Source organism: Phalangium opilio, unplaced genomic scaffold (genome assembly GCF_054372755.1).
Source record: "Phalangium opilio isolate 3A_F unplaced genomic scaffold, DU_Popi_V2 ptg000017l_1, whole genome shotgun sequence".
Classification (NCBI taxonomy): Eukaryota; Metazoa; Arthropoda; class Arachnida; order Opiliones; family Phalangiidae; genus Phalangium; species Phalangium opilio.
The window spans coordinates 12,099,546-12,121,330 of NW_028324151.1; the positions used below are offsets into that span (position 1 = coordinate 12,099,546).

At 47.7% G+C, this 21,785-nt stretch overlaps 2 non-coding genes across 2 annotated transcripts; both read right to left on the bottom strand.

Moving 5' to 3' along the window:
- Nucleotides 1-13,264: 13,264 nt before the first annotated feature.
- TRNAK-CUU (transfer RNA lysine (anticodon CUU)) lies at nt 13,265-13,337 on the bottom strand. Its single transcript has one exon. It is a non-coding gene; the product is annotated as a tRNA-Lys (tRNA).
- Nucleotides 13,338-16,937: 3,600 nt separating this feature from the next.
- Nucleotides 16,938-17,010, bottom strand: TRNAK-CUU (transfer RNA lysine (anticodon CUU)). Its single transcript has one exon. It is a non-coding gene; the product is annotated as a tRNA-Lys (tRNA).
- Between the last annotated feature and the right edge of the window lie 4,775 nt (nt 17,011-21,785).

Here is a 21,785-nt window from a genome sequence, read left to right on the forward strand (position 1 = left end):
GTGGTAAAACTCTGACTTTTTACGTTACATTTAAGATCCCTTAACACCGCTCCCGGGTAGGCTCGAACCACGAACCTATTGGTTAACAGCCGATCGCGCTAACTATTGAGCCACGGAAGCTCAGAAATTAAATGGTTGTCACGTATTGTGGAAAAGTTATGACTTTTTACGCTACATCTGAGACCCCACGTCACCTCTCCCGGGTGGGCTCGAACCACCAACCTATTGGTTAACAGCCGAACGCGACAACCATTGAGCCACGGGAGCTCAGAAATTAAATGGTTGTCACGTATAGGGGAAAAGTTATGACTTTTCACGCTACATCTGAGACCCCACGTCACCTCTCCCGGGTGGGCTCGAACCACCAACCTATTGGTTAACAGCCGAACGCGCTAACCATTGAGCCACGGAAGCTCAGAAATTAAATGGTTGTCACGTATTGTGGAAAAGTTTTGACTTTTTACGCTACATCTGAGACCCCACGTCACCTCTCCCGGGTGGGCTCGAACCACCAACCTTTCGGTTAACAGCTGAACGCGCTAACCATTGCGCCACGGAAGCCCAAAAATTAAATGTTCGTCAGGTATTGTGGAAAAACTCTGACTTTTTACGTTACATTTGAGGTCCCTTAACACCGCTCCCGGGTGGGCTCGAACCACCAACCTATTGGTTAACAGCCGAACGCGCTAACCATTGAGCCACGGAAGCTCAGAAATTAAATGGTTGTCAGGTATTGTGGAAAAGTTATGACTTTTCACGCTACATCTGAGACCCCACGTCACCTCTCCCGGGTGGGCTCGAACCACCAACCTTTTGGTTAACAGCTGAACGCGCTAACCATTGCGCCACGGAAGCCCAAAAATTAAATGTTCGTCAGGTATTGTGGAAAAACTTTTCTTTTTACGTTTCATTTAAGATCCCTTAACACCGCTCCCGGGTAGGCTCGAACCACGAACCTATTGGTTAACAGCTGAACGCGCTAACCATTGCGCCACGGAAGCCCAAAAATTAAATGTTCGTCAGGTATTGTGGAAAACTTTTCTTTTTACGTTACATTTGAGACTACACAACACCGCTCCTGGGTGCGCTCGAACCACCAACCTTTCGGTTAACAACCGAACGCGCTAACCATTGCTTCACGGAAGCCCAAAAATTAAATGTTCGTCAGGTATTATGGAAAAACTCTGACTTTTTACGTTACATTTAAGATCCCTTAACACCGCTTCCGGGTAGGCTCGAACCACGAACCTATTGGTTAACAGCCGAACGCGCTAACTATTGAGCCACGGAAGCTCAGAAATTAAATGGTTGTCACGTATTGTAGAAAAGTTTTGACTTTTTACGCTACATCTGAGACCCCACGTCACCTCTCCCGGGTGGGCTCGAACCACCAACCTATTGGTTAACAGCCGAACGCGACAACCATTGAGCCACGGGAGCTCAGAAATTAAATGGTTGTCACGTATAGGGGAAACGTTATGACTTTTCACGCTACATCTGAGACCCCACGTCACCTCTCCCGGGTGGGCTCGAACCACCAACCTATTGGTTAACATACGAACGCGCTAACCATTGAGCCACGGAAGCTCAGAAATTAAATGGTTGTCACGTATTGTGGAAAAGTTTTGACTTTTTACGCTACATCTGAGACCCCAAGTCACCTCTCCCGGGTGGGCTCGAACCACCAACCTTTCGGTTAACAGCTGAACGCGCTAACCATTGCGCCTCGGAAGCCCAAAAATTAAATGTTCGTCAGGTATTGTGGAAAAACCCTGACTTTTTACGTTACATTTGAGGTCCCTTAACACCGCTCCCGGGTGGGCTCGAACCACCAACCTATTGGTTAACAGCCGAACGCGCTAACCATTGAGCCACGGAAGCTCAGAAATTAAATGGTTGTCAGGTATTGTGGAAAAGTTATGACTTTTCACGCTACATCTGAGACCCCACGTCACCTCTCCCGGGTGGGCTCGAACCACCAACCTTTTGGTTAACAGCTGAACGCGCTAACCATTGCGCCACGGAAGCCCAAAAATTAAATGTTCGTCAGGTATTGTGGAAAAACTCTGACTTTTTACGTTACATTTGAGGTCCCTTAACACCGCTCCCGGGTGGGCTCGAACCACCAACCTATTGGTTAACAGCCGAAAGCGCTAACCATTGAGCCACGGAAGCTCAGAAATTAAATGTTTGTCACGTATTGTGGAAAAGTTTTGACTTTTTACGCTACATCTGAGACCCCACGTCACCTCTCCCGGGTGGGCTCGAACCACCAACCTTTCGGTTAACAGCTGAACGCGCTAACCATTGCGCCACGGAAACCCAAAAATTAAATGTTCGTCAGGTATTGTGGAAAAACTTTTCTTTTTACGTTGCATTTGAGACTACACAACACCGCTCCAGGGTGCGCTCGAACCACCAACCTTTCGGTTAACAACCGAACGCGCTAACCATTGCGCCACGGAAGCCCAACAATTAAATATTCGTCAGGTATTGTGGAAAAACTCTGACTTTTTACGTTACATTTAAGATCCCTTAACACCGCTCCCGGGTGGGCTCGAACCACCAACCTATTGGTTAACAGCCGAACGCGCTAAACATTTAGCCACGCAAGCTTAGAAATTTAATGGTTGTCACGTATTGTGGAAAAGTTTTGACTTTTTACGCTACATCTGAGACCCCACAACACCTCTCCCGGGTGGGCTCGAACCACCAACCTTTCGGTTAACAGCTGAACGCGCTAACCATTGCGTCACGGAAGCCCAAAAATTAAATGTTCGTCAGGTATTGTGGAAAAACTCTGACTTTTTACGTTACATTTGAGATCCCTTAACACCGCTCCCGGGTGGGCTTGAACAACCAACCTGTTGGTTAACAGCCGAACGCGCTAACCATTGAGCCACGGAAGCTCAGAAATTAAATGGTTGTCAGGTATTGTGGAAAAGTTATGACTTTTCACGCTACATCTGAGACCCCACAACACCTCTCCCGGGTGGGCTCGAACCACCAACCTTTCGGTTAACAGCTGAACGCGCTAACCATTGCGCCACGGAAGCCCAAAAATTAAATGTTCGTCAGGTATTGTGGAAAACTTTTCTTTTTACGTTACATTTGAGACTACACAACACCGCTCCCGGGTGCGCTCGAACCACCAACCTTTCGGTTAACAACCGAACGCGCTAACCATTGCTTCACGGAAGCCCAAAAATTAAATGTTCGTCAGGTATTGTGGAAAAACTCTGACTTTTTACGTTACATTTAAGATCCCTTAACACCGCTCCCGGGTAGGCTCGATCCACGAACCTATTGGTTAACAGCCGATCGCGCTAACTATTGAGCCACGGAAGCTCAGAAATTAAATGGTTGTCACGTATTGTGGAAAAGTTTTGACTTTTTACGCTACATCTGAGACCCCACGTCACCTCTCCCGGGTGGGCTCGAACCACCAACCTATTGGTTAACAGCCGAACGCGACAACCATTGAGCCACGGGAGCTCAGAAATTAAATGGTTGTCACGTATAGGGGAAAAGTTATGACTTTTCACGCTACATCTGAGACCCCACGTCACCTCTCCCGGATGGGCTCGAACCACCAACCTATTGGTTAACAGCCGAACGCGCTAACCATTGAGCCACGGAAGCTCAGAAATTAAATGGTTGTCACGTATTGTGGAAAAGGTTTGACTTTTTACGCTACATCTGAGACCCCACGTCACCTCTCCCGGGTGGGCTCGAACCACCAACCTTTCGGTTAACAGCTGAACGCGCTAACCATTGCGCTACGGAAGCCCAAAAATTAAATGTTCGTCAGGTATTCTGGAAAAACTCTGACTTTTTACGTTACATTTGAGGTCCCTTAACACCGCTCCCGGGTGGGCTCGAACCACCAACCTATTGGTTAACAGCCGAACGCGCTAACCATTGAGCCACGGAAGCTCAGAAATTAAATGGTTGTCAGGTATTGTGGAAAAGTTATGACTTTTCACGCTACATCTGAGACCCCACGTCACCTCTCCCGGGTGGGCTCGAACCACCAACCTTTTGGTTAACAGCTGAACGCGCTAACCATTGCGCCACGGAAGCCCAAAAATTAAATGTTCGTCAGGTATTGTGGAAAAACTTTTCTTTTTACGTTACATTTGAGACTACACAACACCGCTCCAGGGTGCGCTCGAACCACCAACCTTTCGGTTAACAACCGAACGCGCTAACCATTGCGCCACGGAAGCCCAACAATTAAATATTCGTCAGGTATTGTGGAAAAACTCTGACTTTTTACGTTACATTTAAGATCCCTTAACACCGCTCCCGGGTGGGCTCGAACCACCAACCTATTGGTTAACAGCCGAACGCGCTAAACATTTAGCCACGCAAGCTTAGAAATGTAATGGTTGTCACGTATTGTGGAAAAGTTTTGACTTTTTACGCTACATCTGAGACCCCACAACACCTCTCCCGGGTGGGCTCGAACCACCAACCTTTCGGTTAACAGCTGAACGCACTAACCATTGCTTCACAGAAGCCCAAAAATTAAATGTTCCTCAGGTATTGTGGAAAAACTCTGACTTTTTACGTTTCATTTAAGATCCCTTAACACCGCTCCCGGGTAGGCTCGAACCACGAACCTATTGGTTAACAGCTGAACGCGCTAACCATTGCGCCACGGAAGCCCAAAAATTAAATGTTCGTCAGGTATTGTGGAAAACTTTTCTTTTTACGTTACATTTGAGACTACACAACACCGCTCCTGGGTGCGCTCGAACCACCAACCTTTCGGTTAACAACCGAACGCGCTAACCATTGCTTCACGGAAGCCCAAAAATTAAATGTTCGTCAGGTATTATGGAAAAACTCTGACTTTTTACGTTACATTTAAGATCCCTTAACACCGCTCCCGGGTAGGCTCGAACCACGAACCTATTGGTTAACAGCCGAACGCGCAAACTATTGAGCCACGGAAGCTCAGAAATTAAATGGTTGTCACGTATTGTAGAAAAGTTTTGACTTTTTACGCTACAACTGAGACCCCACGTCACCTCTCCCGGGTGGGCTCGAACCACCAACCTATTGGTTAACAGCCGAACGCGACAACCATTGAGCCACGGGAGCTCAGAAATTAAATGGTTGTCACGTATAGGGGAAAAGTTATGACTTTTCACGCTACATCTGAGACCCCACGTCACCTCTCCCGGGTGGGCTCGAACCACCAACCTATTGGTTAACAGCCGAACGCGCTAACCATTGAGCCACGGAAGCTCAGAAATTAAATGGTTGTCACGTATTGTGGAAAAGTTTTGACTTTTTACGCTACATCTGAGACCCCAAGTCACCTCTCCCGGGTGGGCTCGAACCACCAACCTTTCGGTTAACAGCTGAACGCGCTAACCATTGCGCCTCGGAAGCCCAAAAATTAAATGTTCGTCAGGTATTGTGGAAAAACCCTGACTTTTTACGTTACATTTGAGGTCCCTTAACACCGCTCCCGGGTGGGCTCGAACCACCAACCTTTCGGTTAACAACCGAACGCGCTAACCATTGCGCCACGGAAGCCCAACAATTAAATATTCGTCAGGTATTGTGGAAAAACTCTGACTTTTTACGTTACAGTTAAGATCCCTTAACACCGCTCCCGGGTGGGCTCGAACCACCAACCTATTGGTTAACAGCCGAACGCACTAAACATTTAGCCACGCAAGCTTAGAAATTTAATCGTTGTCACGTATTGTGGAAACGTTTTGACTTTTTACGCTACATCTGAGACCCCACAACACCTCTCCCGGGTGGGCTCGAACCACCAACCTTTCGGTTAACAGCTGAACGTGCTAACCATTGCGTCACGGAAGCCCAAAAATTAAATGTTCGTCAGGTATTGTGGAATAACTCTGACTTTTTACGTTACATTTGAGATCCCTTAACACCGCTCCCGGGTGGGCTTGAACAACCAACCTGTTGGTTAACAGCCGAACGCGCTAACCATTGAGCCACGGAAGCTCAGAAATTAAATGGTTGTCAGGTATTGTGGAAAAGTTATGACTTTTCACACTACATCTGAGACCCCACAACACCTCTCCCGGGTGGGCTCGAACCACCAGCCTTTCGGTTAACAGCTGAACGCGCTAACCATTGCGCCACGGAAGCCCAAAAATTAAATGTTCGTCAGGTATTGTGGAAAACTTTTCTTTTTACGTTACATTTGAGACTACACAACATCGCTCCCGGGTGCGCTCGAACCACCAACCTTTCGGTTAACAACCGAACGCGCTAACCATTGCTTCACGGAAGCCCAAAAATTAAATGTTCGTCAGGTATTGTGGAAAAACTCTGACTTTTTACGTTACATTTAAGATCCCTTAACACCGCTCCCGGGTGGGCTCGAACCACGAACCTATTGGTTAACAGCCGAACGCGCTAACCATTGAGCCACGGAAGCTCAGAAATTAAATGGTTGTCACGTATTGTGGAAAAGTTTTGACTTTTTACGCTACATCTGAGACCCCACGTCACCTCTCCCGGGTGGGCTCGAACCACCAACCTATTGGTTAACAGCCGAACGCGACAACCATTGAGCCACGGGAGCTCAGAAATTAAATGGTTGTCACGTATAGGGGAAAAGTTATGACTTTTCACGCTACATCTGAGACCCCACGTCACCGCTCCTGGGTGGGCTCGAACCACCAACCTATTGGTTAACAGCCGAACGCGCTAACCATTGAGCCACGGAAGCTCAGAAATTAAATGTTCGTCAGGTATTGTGGAAAAACTCTGACTTTTTACGTTACATTTGAGGTCCCTTAACACCGCTCCCGGGTGGGCTCGAACCACCAACCTATTGGTTAACAGCCGAACGCGCTAACCATTGAGCCACGGAAGCTCAGAAATTAAATGGTTGTCAGGTATTGTGGAAAAGTTATGACTTTTCACGCTACATCTGAGACCCCACGTCACCTCTCCCGGGTGGGCTCGAACCACCAACCTTTTGGTTAACAGCTGAACGCGCTAACCATTGCGCCACGGAAGCCCAAAAATTAAATTTTCGTCAGGTATTGTGGAAAAACTTTTCTTTTTACGTTACATTTGAGACTACACAACACCGCTCCAGGGTGCGCTCGAACCACCAACCTTTCGGTTAACAACCGAACGCGCTAACCATTGCGCCACGGAAGCCCAACAATTAAATATTCGTCAGGTATTGTGGAAAAACTCTGACTTTTTACGTTACAGTTAAGATCCCTTAACACCGCTCCCGGGTGGGCTCGAACCACCAACCTATTGGTTAACAGCCGAACGCGCTAAACATTTAGCCACGCAAGCTTAGAAATTTAATCGTTGTCACGTATTGTGGAAACGTTTTGACTTTTTACGCTACATCTGAGACCCCACAACACCTCTCCCGGGTGGGCTCGAACCACCAACCTTTCGGTTAACAGCTGAACGCGCTAACCATTGCGTCACGGAAGCCCAAAAATTAAATGTTCGTCAGGTATTGTGGAAAAACTCTGACTTTTTACGTTACATTTGAGATCCCTTAACACCGCTCCCGGGTGGGCTTGAACAACCAACCTGTTGGTTAACAGCCGAACGCGCTAACCATTGAGCCACGGAAGCTCAGAAATTAAATGGTTGTCAGGTATTGTGGAAAAGTTATGACTTTTCACGCTACATCTGAGACCCCACAACACCTCTCCCGGGTGGGCTCGAACCACCAACCTTTCGGTTAACAGCTGAACGCGCTAACCATTGCGCCACGGAAGCCCAAAAATTAAATGTTCGTCAGGTATTGTGGAAAAACTCTGACTTTTTACGTTACATCTGAGATCCCTTAACACCGCTCCCGGGTGGGCTTGAACAACCAACCTGTTGGTTAACAGCCGAACGCGCTAACCATTGAGCCACGGTAGCTCAGAAATTAAATGGTTGTCAGGTATTGTGGAAAAGTTATGACTTTTCACGCTACATCTGAGACCCCACAACACCTCTCCCGGGTGCGCTCGAACCACCAACCTTTCGGTTAACAGCTGAACGCGCTAACCATTGCGTCACGGAAGCCCAAAAATTAAATGTTCGTCAGGTATTGTGGAAAAACTCTGACTTTTTACGTTACATTTGAGATCCCTTAACACCGCTCCCGGGTGGGCTTGAACAACCAACCTGTTGGTTAACAGCCGAACGCGCTAACCATTGAGCCACGGAAGCTCAGAAATTAAATGGTTGTCAGGTATTGTGGAAAAGTTATGACTTTTCACGCTACATCTGAGACCCCACAACACCTCTCCCGGGTGGGCTCGAACCACCAACCTTTCGGTTAACAGCTGAACGCGCTAACCATTGCGCCACGGAAGCCCAAAAATTAAATGTTCGTCAGGTATTGTGGAAAAACTCTGACTTTTTACGTTACATTTGAGATCCCTTAACACCGCTCCCGGGTGTGCTTGAACAACCAACCTGTTGGTTAACAGCCGAACGCGCTAACCATTGAGCCACGGAAGCTCAGAAATTAAATGGTTGTCAGGTATTGTGGAAAAGTTATGACTTTTCACGCTACATCTGAGACCCCACAACACCTCTCCCGGGTGCGCTCGAACCACCAACCTTTCGGTTAACATCCGAACGCGCTAACCATTGCTTCACGGAAGCCCAAAAATTAAATGTTCGTCAGGTATTGTGGAAAAACTCTGACTTTTTACGTTACATTTAAGATCCCTTAACACCGCTCCCGGGTGGGCTCGAACCACGAACCTATTGGTTAACAGCCGAACGCGCTAACCATTGAGCCACGGAAGCTCAGAAATTAAATGGTTGTCACGTATTGTGGAAAAGTTTTGACTTTTTACGCTACATCTGAGACCCCACGTCACCTCTCCCGGGTGGGCTCGAACCACCAACCTATTGGTTAACAGCAGAACGCGACAACCATTGAGCCACGGGAGCTCAGAAATTAAATGGTTGTCACGTATAGGGGAAAAGTTATGACTTTTCATGCTACATCTGAGACCCCACAACACCTCTCCCGGGTGGGCTCGAACCACCAACCTTTCGGTTAACAGCTGGACGCACTAACCATTGCGCCACGGAAGCCCAAAGATTAAATGTTCGTCAGGTATTGTGGAAAAACTCTGACTTTTTACGTTACATTTGAGGTCCCTTAACACCGCTCCCGGGTGGGCTCGAACCACCAACCTATTGGTTAACAGCCGAACGCGCTAAACATTTAGCCACGCAAGCTTAGAAATTTAATCGTTGTCACGTATTGTGGAAACGTTTTGACTTTTTACGCTACATCTGAAACCCCACAACACCTCTCCCGGGTGGGCTCGAACCACCAACCTTTCGGTTAACAGCTGAACGCGCTAACCATTGCGTCACGGAAGCCCAAAAATTAAATGTTCGTCAGGTATTGTGGAAAAACTCTGACTTTTTACGTTACATTTGAGATCCCTTAACACCGCTCCCGGGTGGGCTTGAACAACCAACCTGTTGGTTAACAGCCGAACGCGCTAACCATTGAGCCACGGAAGCTCAGAAATTAAATGGTTGTCAGGTATTGTGGAAAAGTTATGACTTTTCACGCTACATCTGAGACCCCACAACACCTCTCCCGGGTGGGCTCGAACCACCAACCTTTCGGTTAACAGCTGAACGCGCTAACCATTGCGCCACGGAAGCCCAAAAATTAAATGTTCGTCAGGTATTGTGGAAAAACTCTGACTTTTTACGTTACATTTGAGATCCCTTAACACCGCTCCCGGGTGGGCTTGAACAACCAACCTGTTGGTTAACAGCCGAACGCGCTAACCATTGAGCCACGGAAGCTCAGAAATTAAATGGTTGTCAGGTATTGTGGAAAAGTTATGACTTTTCACGCTACATCTGAGACCCCACAACACCTCTCCCGGGTGCGCTCGAACCACCAACCTTTCGGTTAACAGCTGAACGCGCTAACCATTGCGTCACGGAAGCCCAAAAATTAAATGTTCGTCAGGTATTGTGGAAAAACTCTGACTTTTTACGTTACATTTGAGATCCCTTAACACCGCTCCCGGGTGGGCTTGAACAACCAACCTGTTGGTTAACAGCCGAACGCGCTAACCATTGAGCCACGGAAGCTCAGAAATTAAATGGTTGTCAGGTATTGTGGAAAAGTTATGACTTTTCACGCTACATCTGAGACCCCACAACACCTCTCCCGGGTGGGCTCGAACCACCAACCTTTCGGTTAACAGCTGAACGCGCTAACCATTGCGCCACGGAAGCCCAAAAATTAAATGTTCGTCAGGTATTGTGGAAAAACTCTGACTTTTTACGTTACATTTGAGATCCCTTAACACCGCTCCCGGGTGGGCTTGAACAACCAACCTGTTGGTTAACAGCCGAACGCGCTAACCATTGAGCCACGGAAGCTCAGAAATTAAATGGTTGTCAGGTATTGTGGAAAAGTTATGACTTTTCACGCTACATCTGAGACCCCACAACACCTCTCCCGGGTGCGCTCGAACCACCAACCTTTCGGTTAACATCCGAACGCGCTAACCATTGCTTCACGGAAGCCCAAAAATTAAATGTTCGTCAGGTATTGTGGAAAAACTCTGACTTTTTACGTTACATTTAAGATCCCTTAACACCGCTCCCGGGTGGGCTCGAACCACGAACCTATTGGTTAACAGCCGAACGCGCTAACCATTGAGCCACGGAAGCTCAGAAATTAAATGGTTGTCACGTATTGTGGAAAAGTTTTGACTTTTTACGCTACATCTGAGACCCCACGTCACCTCTCCCGGGTGGGCTTGAACAACCAACCTGTTGGTTAACAGCCGAACGCGCTAACCATTGAGCCACGGAAGCTCAGAAATTAAATGGTTGTCAGGTATTGTGGAAAAGTTATGACTTTTCACGCTACATCTGAGACCCCACAACACCTCTCCCGGGTGCGCTCGAACCACCAACCTTTCGGTTAACAGCTGAACGCGCTAACCATTGCGTCACGGAAGCCCAAAAATTAAATGTTCGTCAGGTATTGTGGAAAAACTCTGACTTTTTACGTTACATTTGAGATCCCTTAACACCGCTCCCGGGTGGGCTTGAACAACCAACCTGTTGGTTAACAGCCGAACGCGCTAACCATTGAGCCACGGAAGCTCAGAAATTAAATGGTTGTCAGGTATTGTGGAAAAGTTATGACTTTTCACGCTACATCTGAGACCCCACAACACCTCTCCCGGGTGGGCTCGAACCACCAACCTTTCGGTTAACAGCTGAACGCGCTAACCATTGCGCCACGGAAGCCCAAAAATTAAATGTTCGTCAGGTATTGTGGAAAAACTCTGACTTTTTACGTTACATTTGAGATCCCTTAACACCGCTCCCGGGTGGGCTTGAACAACCAACCTGTTGGTTAACAGCCGAACGCGCTAACCATTGAGCCACGGTAGCTCAGAAATTAAATGGTTGTCAGGTATTGTGGAAAAGTTATGACTTTTCACGCTACATCTGAGACCCCACAACACCTCTCCCGGGTGCGCTCGAACCACCAACCTTTCGGTTAACAGCTGAACGCGCTAACCATTGCGTCACGGAAGCCCAAAAATTAAATGTTCGTCAGGTATTGTGGAAAAACTCTGACTTTTTACGTTACATTTGAGATCCCTTAACACCGCTCCCGGGTGGGCTTGAACAACCAACCTGTTGGTTAACAGCCGAACGCGCTAACCATTGAGCCACGGAAGCTCAGAAATTAAATGGTTGTCAGGTATTGTGGAAAAGTTGTGACTTTTCACGCTACATCTGAGACCCCACAACACCTCTCCCGGGTGGGCTCGAACCACCAACCTTTCGGTTAACAGCTGAACGCGCTAACCATTGCGCCACGGAAGCCCAAAAATTAAATGTTCGTCAGGTATTGTGGAAAAACTCTGACTTTTTACGTTACATTTGAGATCCCTTAACACCGCTCCCGGGTGGGCTTGAACAACCAACCTGTTGGTTAACAGCCGAACGCGCTAACCATTGAGCCACGGAAGCTCAGAAATTAAATGGTTGTCAGGTATTGTGGAAAAGTTATGACTTTTCACGCTACATCTGAGACCCCACAACACCTCTCCCGGGTGCGCTCGAACCACCAACCTTTCGGTTAACATCCGAACGCGCTAACCATTGCTTCACGGAAGCCCAAAAATTAAATGTTCGTCAGGTATTGTGGAAAAACTCTGACTTTTTACGTTACATTTAAGATCCCTTAACACCGCTCCCGGGTGGGCTCGAACCACGAACCTATTGGTTAACAGCCGAACGCGCTAACCATTGAGCCACGGAAGCTCAGAAATTAAATGGTTGTCACGTATTGTGGAAAAGTTTTGACTTTTTACGCTACATCTGAGACCCCACGTCACCTCTCCCGGGTGGGCTCGAACCACCAACCTATTGGTTAACAGCAGAACGCGACAACCATTGAGCCACGGGAGCTCAGAAATTAAATGGTTGTCACGTATAGGGGAAAAGTTATGACTTTTCATGCTACATCTGAGACCCCACAACACCTCTCCCGGGTGGGCTCGAACCACCAACCTTTCGGTTAACAGCTGGACGCACTAACCATTGCGCCACGGAAGCCCAAAGATTAAATGTTCGTCAGGTATTGTGGAAAAACTCTGACTTTTTACGTTACATTTGAGGTCCCTTAACACCGCTCCCGGGTGGGCTCGAACCACCAACCTATTGGTTAACAACCGAACGCGCTAACCATTGAGCCACGGAAGCTCAGAAATTAAATGGTTGTCAGGTATTGTGGAAAGGTTATGACTTTTCACGCTACATCTGAGACCCCACGTCACCTCTCCCGGGTGGGCTCGAACCACCAACCTATTGGTTAACAGCCGAACGCGCTAACCATTGAGCCACGGAAGCTCAGAAATTAAATGGTTGTCACGTATTGTGGAAAAGTTATGATTTTTCACGCTACATCTGAGACCCCACAACACCTCTCCCGGGTGGGCTCGAACCACCAACCTTTCGGTTAACAGCTGAACGCGCCAACCATTGCGCCACGGAAGCCCAAAAATTAAATGTTCGTCAGGTATTGTGGAAAAACTTTTCTTTTTACGTTACATTTGAGACTATAGAACACCGCTCCCGGGTGCGCTCGAACCACCAACCATTCGGTTAACAACCGAACGCGCTAACCATTGCGCCACGGAAGTCCAAAAATTAAATGTTCGTCAGGTATTGTGGAAAAACTCTGACTTTTTACGTTACATTTGAGATCCCTTAACACCGCTCCCGGGTGGGCTCGAACCACCAACCTATTGGTTAAGAGCCGAACGCGCTAACCATTGAGCCACGGAAGCTCAGAAATTAAATGGTTGTCAGGTCTTGTGGAAACGTTATGACTTTACACGCTACATCTGAGACCCCACAACACCTCTCCCGGGTGGGCTCGAACCACCAACCTTTCGGTTAACAGCTGAGCGCGCTAACCATTGCGCCACGGAAGCCCAAAAATTAAATGTTCGTCAGGTATTGTGGAAAAACTCTGACTTTCTACGTTACATTTGAGATCCCATAATACCGCTCCCGGGTGGGCTCGAACAACCAACCTATTAGTTAACAGCCGAACGCGCTAACCATTGAGCCCCGGAAGCTCAGAAATTAAATGGTTGTCAGGTATTGTTGAAAAGTTATGACTTTTCACGCTACATCTGAGACCCCACAACACCTCTCCCGGGTGGGCTCGAACCACCAACCTTTCGGTTAACAGCTGAACGCGCTAACCATTGCGCCACGGAAGCCCAAAAATTAAATGTTCGTCAGGTATTGTGGAAAAACTCTGACTTTTTACGTTACATTTGAGATCCCATAACACCGCTCCCGGGTGGGCTCGAACCACCAACTTATTGGTTAACAGCCGAACGCGCTAACCATTGAGCCACGGAAGCTCAGAAAATAAATGTTTGTCACGTATTGTGGAAAAGTTTTGACTTTTTACGCTACATCTGAGACCCCACAACACCTCTCTCTGGTGGGCTCGAACCACCAACCTTTCGGTTAACAGCCGAACAAGCTAACCATTGCGCCAAGGAAGCCCAAAAAATAAATGGTCGTCAGGTATTGTGGAAAAACTTTTCTTTTTACGTAACCTTTGAGACTACACAACACCGCTCCCGGGTGGGCTCGAACCACCAACCTTTCGGTTAACAGCCGAACGCGCTAACCATTGCGCCACGGAAGCCCAAAAATAAAATGGTCGTCAGGTATTGAGGAAAAACTCTGACTTTTTACGTTACATTTGAGATCCCATAACACCGCTCCCGGGTGGGCTCGAACAACCAACCTATTGGTTAACAGCCGAACGCGCTAACCATTGAGCCACGGAAGCTCAGAAATTAAATGGTTGTCAGGTATTGTGGAAACGTTATGACTTTACACGCTACATCTGAGACCCCACAACACCTCTCCCGGGTGGGCTCGAACCACCAACCTTTCGGTTAACAGCTGAGCGCGCTAACCATTGCGCCACGGAAGCCCAAAAATTAAATGTTCGTCAGGTATTGTGGAAAAACTCTGACTTTTTACGTTACATTTGAGATCCCATAACACCGCTCCCGGGTGGGCTCGAACCACCAACTTATTGGTTAACAGCCGAACGCGCTAACCATTGAGCCACGGAAGCTCAGAAATTAAATGGTTGTCAGGTATTGTGGAAACGTTATGACTTTACACGCTACATCTGAGACCCCACAACACCTCTCCCGGGTGGGCTCGAACCACCAACCTTTCGGTTAACAGCTGAGCGCGCTAACCATTGCGCCACGGAAGCCCAAAAATTAAATGTTCGTCGGGTATTGTGGAAAAACTCTGACTTTTTACGTTACATTTGAGATCCCATAACACCGCTCCCGGGTGGGCTCGAACCACCAACTTATTGGTTAACAGCCGAACGCGCTAACCATTGAGCCACGGAAGCTCAGAAAATAAATGTTTGTCACGTATTGTGGAAAAGTTTTGACTTTTTACGCTACATCTGAGACCCCACAACACCTCTCTCTGGTGGGCTCGAACCACCAACCTTTCGGTTAACAGCCGAACAAGCTAACCATTGCGCCACGGAAGCCCAAAAATTAAATGTTCGTCAGGTATTGTGGAAAAACTCTGACTTTTTACGTTACATTTGAGATCCCTTAACACCGCTCCCGGGTGGGCTTGAACAACCAACCTGTTGGTTAACAGCCGAACGCGCTAACCATTGAGCCACGGAAGCTCAGAAATTAAATGGTTGTCAGGTATTGTGGAAAAGTTATGACTTTTCACGCTACATCTGAGACCCCACAACACCTCTCCCGGGTGCGCTCGAACCACCAACCTTTCGGTTAACAGCTGAACGCGCTAACCATTGCGTCACGGAAGCCCAAAAATTAAATGTACGTCAGGTATTGTGGAAAAACTCTGACTTTTTACGTTACATTTGAGATCCCTTAACACCGCTCCCGGGTGGGCTTGAACAACCAACCTGTTGGTTAACAGCCGAACGCGCTAACCATTGAGCCACGGAAGCTCAGAAATTAAATGGTTGTCAGGTATTGTGGAAAAGTTATGACTTTTCACGCTACATCTGAGACCCCACAACACCTCTCCCGGGTGGGCTCGAACCACCAACCTTTCGGTTAACAGCTGAACGCGCTAACCATTGCGCCACGGAAGCCCAAAAATTAAATGTTCGTCAGGTATTGTGGAAAAACTCTGACTTTTTACGTTACATTTGAGATCCCTTAACACCGCTCCCGGGTGGGCTTGAACAACCAACCTGTTGGTTAACAGCCGAACGCGCTAACCATTGAGCCACGGAAGCTCAGAAATTAAATGGTTGTCAGGTATTGTGGAAAAGTTATGACTTTTCACGCTACATCTGAGACCCCACAACACCTCTCCCGGGTGCGCTCGAACCACCAACCTTTCGGTTAACATCCGAACGCGCTAACCATTGCTTCACGGAAGCCCAAAAATTAAATGTTCGTCAGGTATTGTGGAAAAACTCTGACTTTTTACGTTACATTTAAGATCCCTTAACACCGCTCCCGGGTGGGCTCGAACCACGAACCTATTGGTTAACAGCCGAACGCGCTAACCATTGAGCCACGGAAGCTCAGAAATTAAATGGTTGTCACGTATTGTGGAAAAGTTTTGACTTTTTACGCTACATCTGAGACCCCACGTCACCTCTCCCGGGTGGGCTCGAACCACCAACCTATTGGTTAACAGCAGAACGCGACAACCATTGAGCCACGGGAGCTCAGAAATTAAATGGTTGTCACGTATAGGGGAAAAGTTATGACTTTTCATGCTACATCTGAGACCCCACAACACCTCTCCCGGGTGGGCTCGAACCACCAACCTTTCGGTTAACAGCTGGACGCACTAACCATTGCGCCACGGAAGCCCAAAGATTAAATGTTCGTCAGGTATTGTGGAAAAACTCTGACTTTTTACGTTACATTTGAGGTCCCTTAACACCGCTCCCGGGTGGGCTCGAACCACCAACCTATTGGTTAACAACCGAACGCGCTAACCATTGAGCCACGGAAGCTCAGAAATTAAATGGTTGTCAGGTATTGTGGAAAGGTTATGACTTTTCAGGCTACATCTGAGACCCCACAACACCTCTCCCGGGTGGGCTCGAACCACCAACCTTTCGGTTAACAGCTGAACGCGCCAACCATTGCGCCACGGAAGCCCAAAAATTAAATGTTCGTCAGGTATTGTGGAAAAACTTTTCTTTTTACGTTACATTTGAGACTATAGAACACCGCTCCCGGGTGCGCTCGAACCACCAACCATTCGGTTAACAACCGAACGCGCTAACCATTGCGCCACGGAAGTCCAAAAATTAAATGTTCGTCAGGTATTGTGGAAAAACTCTGACTTTTTACGTTACATTTGAGATCCCTTAACACCGCTCCCGGGTGGGCTCGAACCACCAACCTATTGGTTAAGAGCCGAACGCGCTAACCATTGAGCCACGGAAGCTCAGAAATTAAATGGTTGTCAGGTCTTGTGGAAACGTTATGACTTTACACGCTACATCTGAGACCCCACAACACCTCTCCCGGGTGGGCTCGAACCACCAACCTTTCGGTTAACAGCTGAGCGCGCTAACCATTGCGCCACGGAAGCCCAAAAATTAAATGTTCGTCAGGTATTGTGGAAAAACTCTGACTTTCTACGTTACATTTGAGATCCCATAATACCGCTCCCGGGTGGGCTCGAACAACCAACCTATTAGTTAACAGCCGAACGCGCTAACCATTGAGCCCCGGAAGCTCAGAAATTAAATGGTTGTCAGGTATTGTTGAAAAGTTATGACTTTTCACGCTACATCTGAGACCCCACAACACCTCTCCCGGGTGGGCTCGAACCACCAACCTTTCGGTTAACAGCTGAACGCGCTAACCATTGCGCCACGGAAGCCCAAAAATTAAATGTTCGTCAGGTATTGTGGAAAAACTCTGACTTTTTACGTTACATTTGAGATCCCATAACACCGCTCCCGGGTGGGCTCGAACCACCAACTTATTGGTTAACAGCCGAACGCGCTAACCATTGAGCCACGGAAGCTCAGAAAATAAATGTTTGTCACGTATTGTGGAAAAGTTTTGACTTTTTACGCTACATCTGAGACCCCACAACACCTCTCTCTGGTGGGCTCGAACCACCAACCTTTCGGTTAACAGCCGAACAAGCTAACCATTGCGCCAAGGAAGCCCAAAAAATAAATGGTCGTCAGGTATTGTGGAAAAACTTTTCTTTTTACGTAACCTTTGAGACTACACAACACCGCTCCCGGGTGGGCTCGAACCACCAACCTTTCGGTTAACAGCCGAACGCGCTAACCATTGCGCCACGGAAGCCCAAAAATAAAATGGTCGTCAGGTATTGAGGAAAAACTCTGACTTTTTACGTTACATTTGAGATCCCATAACACCGCTCCCGGGTGGGCTCGAACAACCAACCTATTGGTTAACAGCCGAACGCGCTAACCATTGAGCCACGGAAGCTCAGAAATTAAATGGTTGTCAGGTATTGTGGAAACGTTATGACTTTACACGCTACATCTGAGACCCCACAACACCTCTCCCGGGTGGGCTCGAACCACCAACCTTTCGGTTAACAGCTGAGCGCGCTAACCATTGCGCCACGGAAGCCCAAAAATTAAATGTTCGTCAGGTATTGTGGAAAAACTCTGACTTTTTACGTTACATTTGAGATCCCATAACACCGCTCCCGGGTGGGCTCGAACCACCAACTTATTGGTTAACAGCCGAACGCGCTAACCATTGAGCCACGGAAGCTCAGAAATTAAATGGTTGTCAGGTATTGTGGAAACGTTATGACTTTACACGCTACATCTGAGACCCCACAACACCTCTCCCGGGTGGGCTCGAACCACCAACCTTTCGGTTAACAGCTGAGCGCGCTAACCATTGCGCCACGGAAGCCCAAAAATTAAATGTTCGTCGGGTATTGTGGAAAAACTCTGACTTTTTACGTTACATTTGAGATCCCATAACACCGCTCCCGGGTGGGCTCGAACCACCAACTTATTGGTTAACAGCCGAACGCGCTAACCATTGAGCCACGGAAGCTCAGAAAATAAATGTTTGTCACGTATTGTGGAAAAGTTTTGACTTTTTACGCTACATCTGAGACCCCACAACACCTCTCTCTGGTGGGCTCGAACCACCAACCTTTCGGTTAACAGCCGAACAAGCTAACCATTGCGCCGAGGAAGCCCAAAAAATAAATGGTCGTCAGGTATTGTGGAAAAACTTTTCTTTTTACGTAACCTTTGAGACTACACAACACCGCTCCCGGGTGGGCTCGAACCACCAACCTTTCGGTTAACAGCCGAACGCGCTAACCATTGCGCCACGGAAGCCCAAAAATAAAATGGTCGTCAGGTATTGAGGAAAAACTCTGACTTTTTACGTTACATTTGAGATCCCATAACACCGCTCCCGGGTGGGCTCGAACAACCAACCTATTGGTTAACAGCCGAACGCGCTAACCATTGAGCCACGGAAGCTCAGAAATTAAATGGTTGTCAGGTATTGTGGAAACGTTATGACTTTACACGCTACATCTGAGACCCCACAACACCTCTCCCGGGTGGGCTCGAACCACCAACCTTTCGGTTAACAGCTGAGCGCGCTAACCATTGCGCCACGGAAGCCCAAAAATTAAATGTTCGTCAGGTATTGTGGAAAAACTCTGACTTTTTACGTTACATTTGAGATCCCATAACACCGCTCCCGGGTGGGCTCGAACCACCAACTTATTGGTTAACAGCCGAACGCGCTAACCATTGAGCCACGGAAGCTCAGAAATTAAATGGTTGTCAGGTATTGTGGAAACGTTATGACTTTACACGCTACATCTGAGACCCCACAACACCTCTCCCGGGTGGGCTCGAACCACCAACCTTTCGGTTAACAGCTGAGCGCGCTAACCATTGCGCCACGGAAGCCCAAAAATTAAATGTTCGTCGGGTATTGTGGAAAAACTCTGACTTTTTACGTTACATTTGAGATCCCATAACACCGCTCCCGGGTGGGCTCGAACCACCAACTTATTGGTTAACAGCCGAACGCGCTAACCATTGAGCCACGGAAGCTCAGAAAATAAATGTTTGTCACGTATTGTGGAAAAGTTTTGACTTTTTACGCTACATCTGAGACCCCACAACACCTCTCTCTGGTGGGCTCGAACCACCAACCTTTCGGTTAACAGCCGAACAAGCTAACCATTGCGCCACGGAAGCCCAAAAATTAAATGTTCGTCAGGTATTGTGGAAAAACTCTGACTTTTTACGTTACATTTGAGATCCCTTAACACCGCTCCCGGGTGGGCTTGAACAACCAACCTGTTGGTTAACAGCCGAACGCGCTAACCATTGAGCCACGGAAGCTCAGAAATTAAATGGTTGTCAGGTATTGTGGAAAAGTTATGACTTTTCACGCTACATCTGAGACCCCACAACACCTCTCCCGGGTGCGCTCGAACCACCAACCTTTCGGTTAACAGCTGAACGCGCTAACCATTGCGTCACGGAAGCCCAAAAATTGAATGTTCGTCAGGTATTGTGGAAAAACTCTGACTTTTTACGTTACATTTGAGATCCCTTAACACCGCTATCGGGTGGGCTTGAACAACCAACCTGTTGGTTAACAGCCGAACGCGCTAACCATTGAGCCACGGAAGCTCAGAAATTAAATGGTTGTCAGGTATTGTGGAAAAGTTATGACTTTTCACGCTACATCTGAGACCCCACAACACCTCTCCCGGGTGGGCTCGAACCACCAACCTTTCGGTTAACAGCTGAACGCGCTAACCATTGCGCCACGGAAGCCCAAAAATTAAATGTTCGTCAGGTATTGTGGAAAAACTCTGACTTTTTACGTTTTATTTGAGATCCCTTAACACCGCTCCCGGGTGGGCTTGAACAACCAACCTGTTGGTTAACAGCCGAACGCGCTAACCATTGAGCCACGGAAGCTCAGAAATTAAATGGTTGTCAGGTATTGTGGAAAAGTTATGACTTTTCACGCTACATCTGAGACCCCACAACACCTCTCCCGGGTGCGCTCGAACCACCAACCTTTCGGTTAACATCCGAACGCGCTAACCATTGCTTCACGGAAGCCCAAAAATTAAATGTTCGTCAGGTATTGTGGAAAAACTCTGACTTTTTACGTTACATTTAAGATCCCTTAACACCGCTCCCGGGTGGGCTCGAACCACGAACCTATTGGTTAACAGCCGAACGCGCTAACCATTGAGCCACGGAAGCTCAGAAATTAAATGGTTGTCACGTATTGTGGAAAAGTTTTGACTTTTTACGCTACATCTGAGACCCCACGTCACCTCTCCCGGGTGGGCTCGAACCACCAACCTATTGGTTAACAGCAGAACGCGACAACCATTGAGCCACGGGAGCTCAGAAATTAAATGGTTGTCACGTATAGGGGAAAAGTTATGACTTTTCATGCTACATCTGAGACCCCACAACACCTCTCCCGGGTGGGCTCGAACCACCAACCTTTCGGTTAACAGCTGGACGCAATAACCATTGCGCCACGGAAGCCCAAAGATTAAATGTTCGTCAGGTATTGTGGAAAAACTCTGACTTTTTACGTTACATTTGAGGTCCCTTAACACCGCTCCCGGGTGGGCTCGAACCACCAACCTATTGGTTAACAACCGAACGCGCTAACCATTGAGCCACGGAAGCTCAGAAATTAAATGGTTGTCAGGTATTGTGGAAAGGTTATGACTTTTCACGCTACATCTGAGACCCCACGTCACCTCTCCCGGGTGGGCTCGAACCACCAACCTATTGGTTAACAGCCGAACGCGCTAACCATTGAGCCACGGAAGCTCAGAAATTAAATGGTTGTCACGTATTGTGGAAAAGTTATGATTTTTCACGCTACATCTGAGACCCCACAACACCTCTCCCGGGTGGGCTCGAACCACCAACCTTTCGGTTAACAGCTGAACGCGCCAACCATTGCGCCACGGAAGCCCAAAAATTAAATGTTCGTCAGGTATTGTGGAAAAACTTTTCTTTTTACGTTACATTTGAGACTATAGAACACCGCTCCCGGGTGCGCTCGAACCACCAACCATTCGGTTAACAACCGAACGCGCTAACCATTGCGCCACGGAAGTCCAAAAATTAAATGTTCGTCAGGTATTGTGGAAAAACTCTGACTTTTTACGTTACATTTGAGATCCCTTAACAC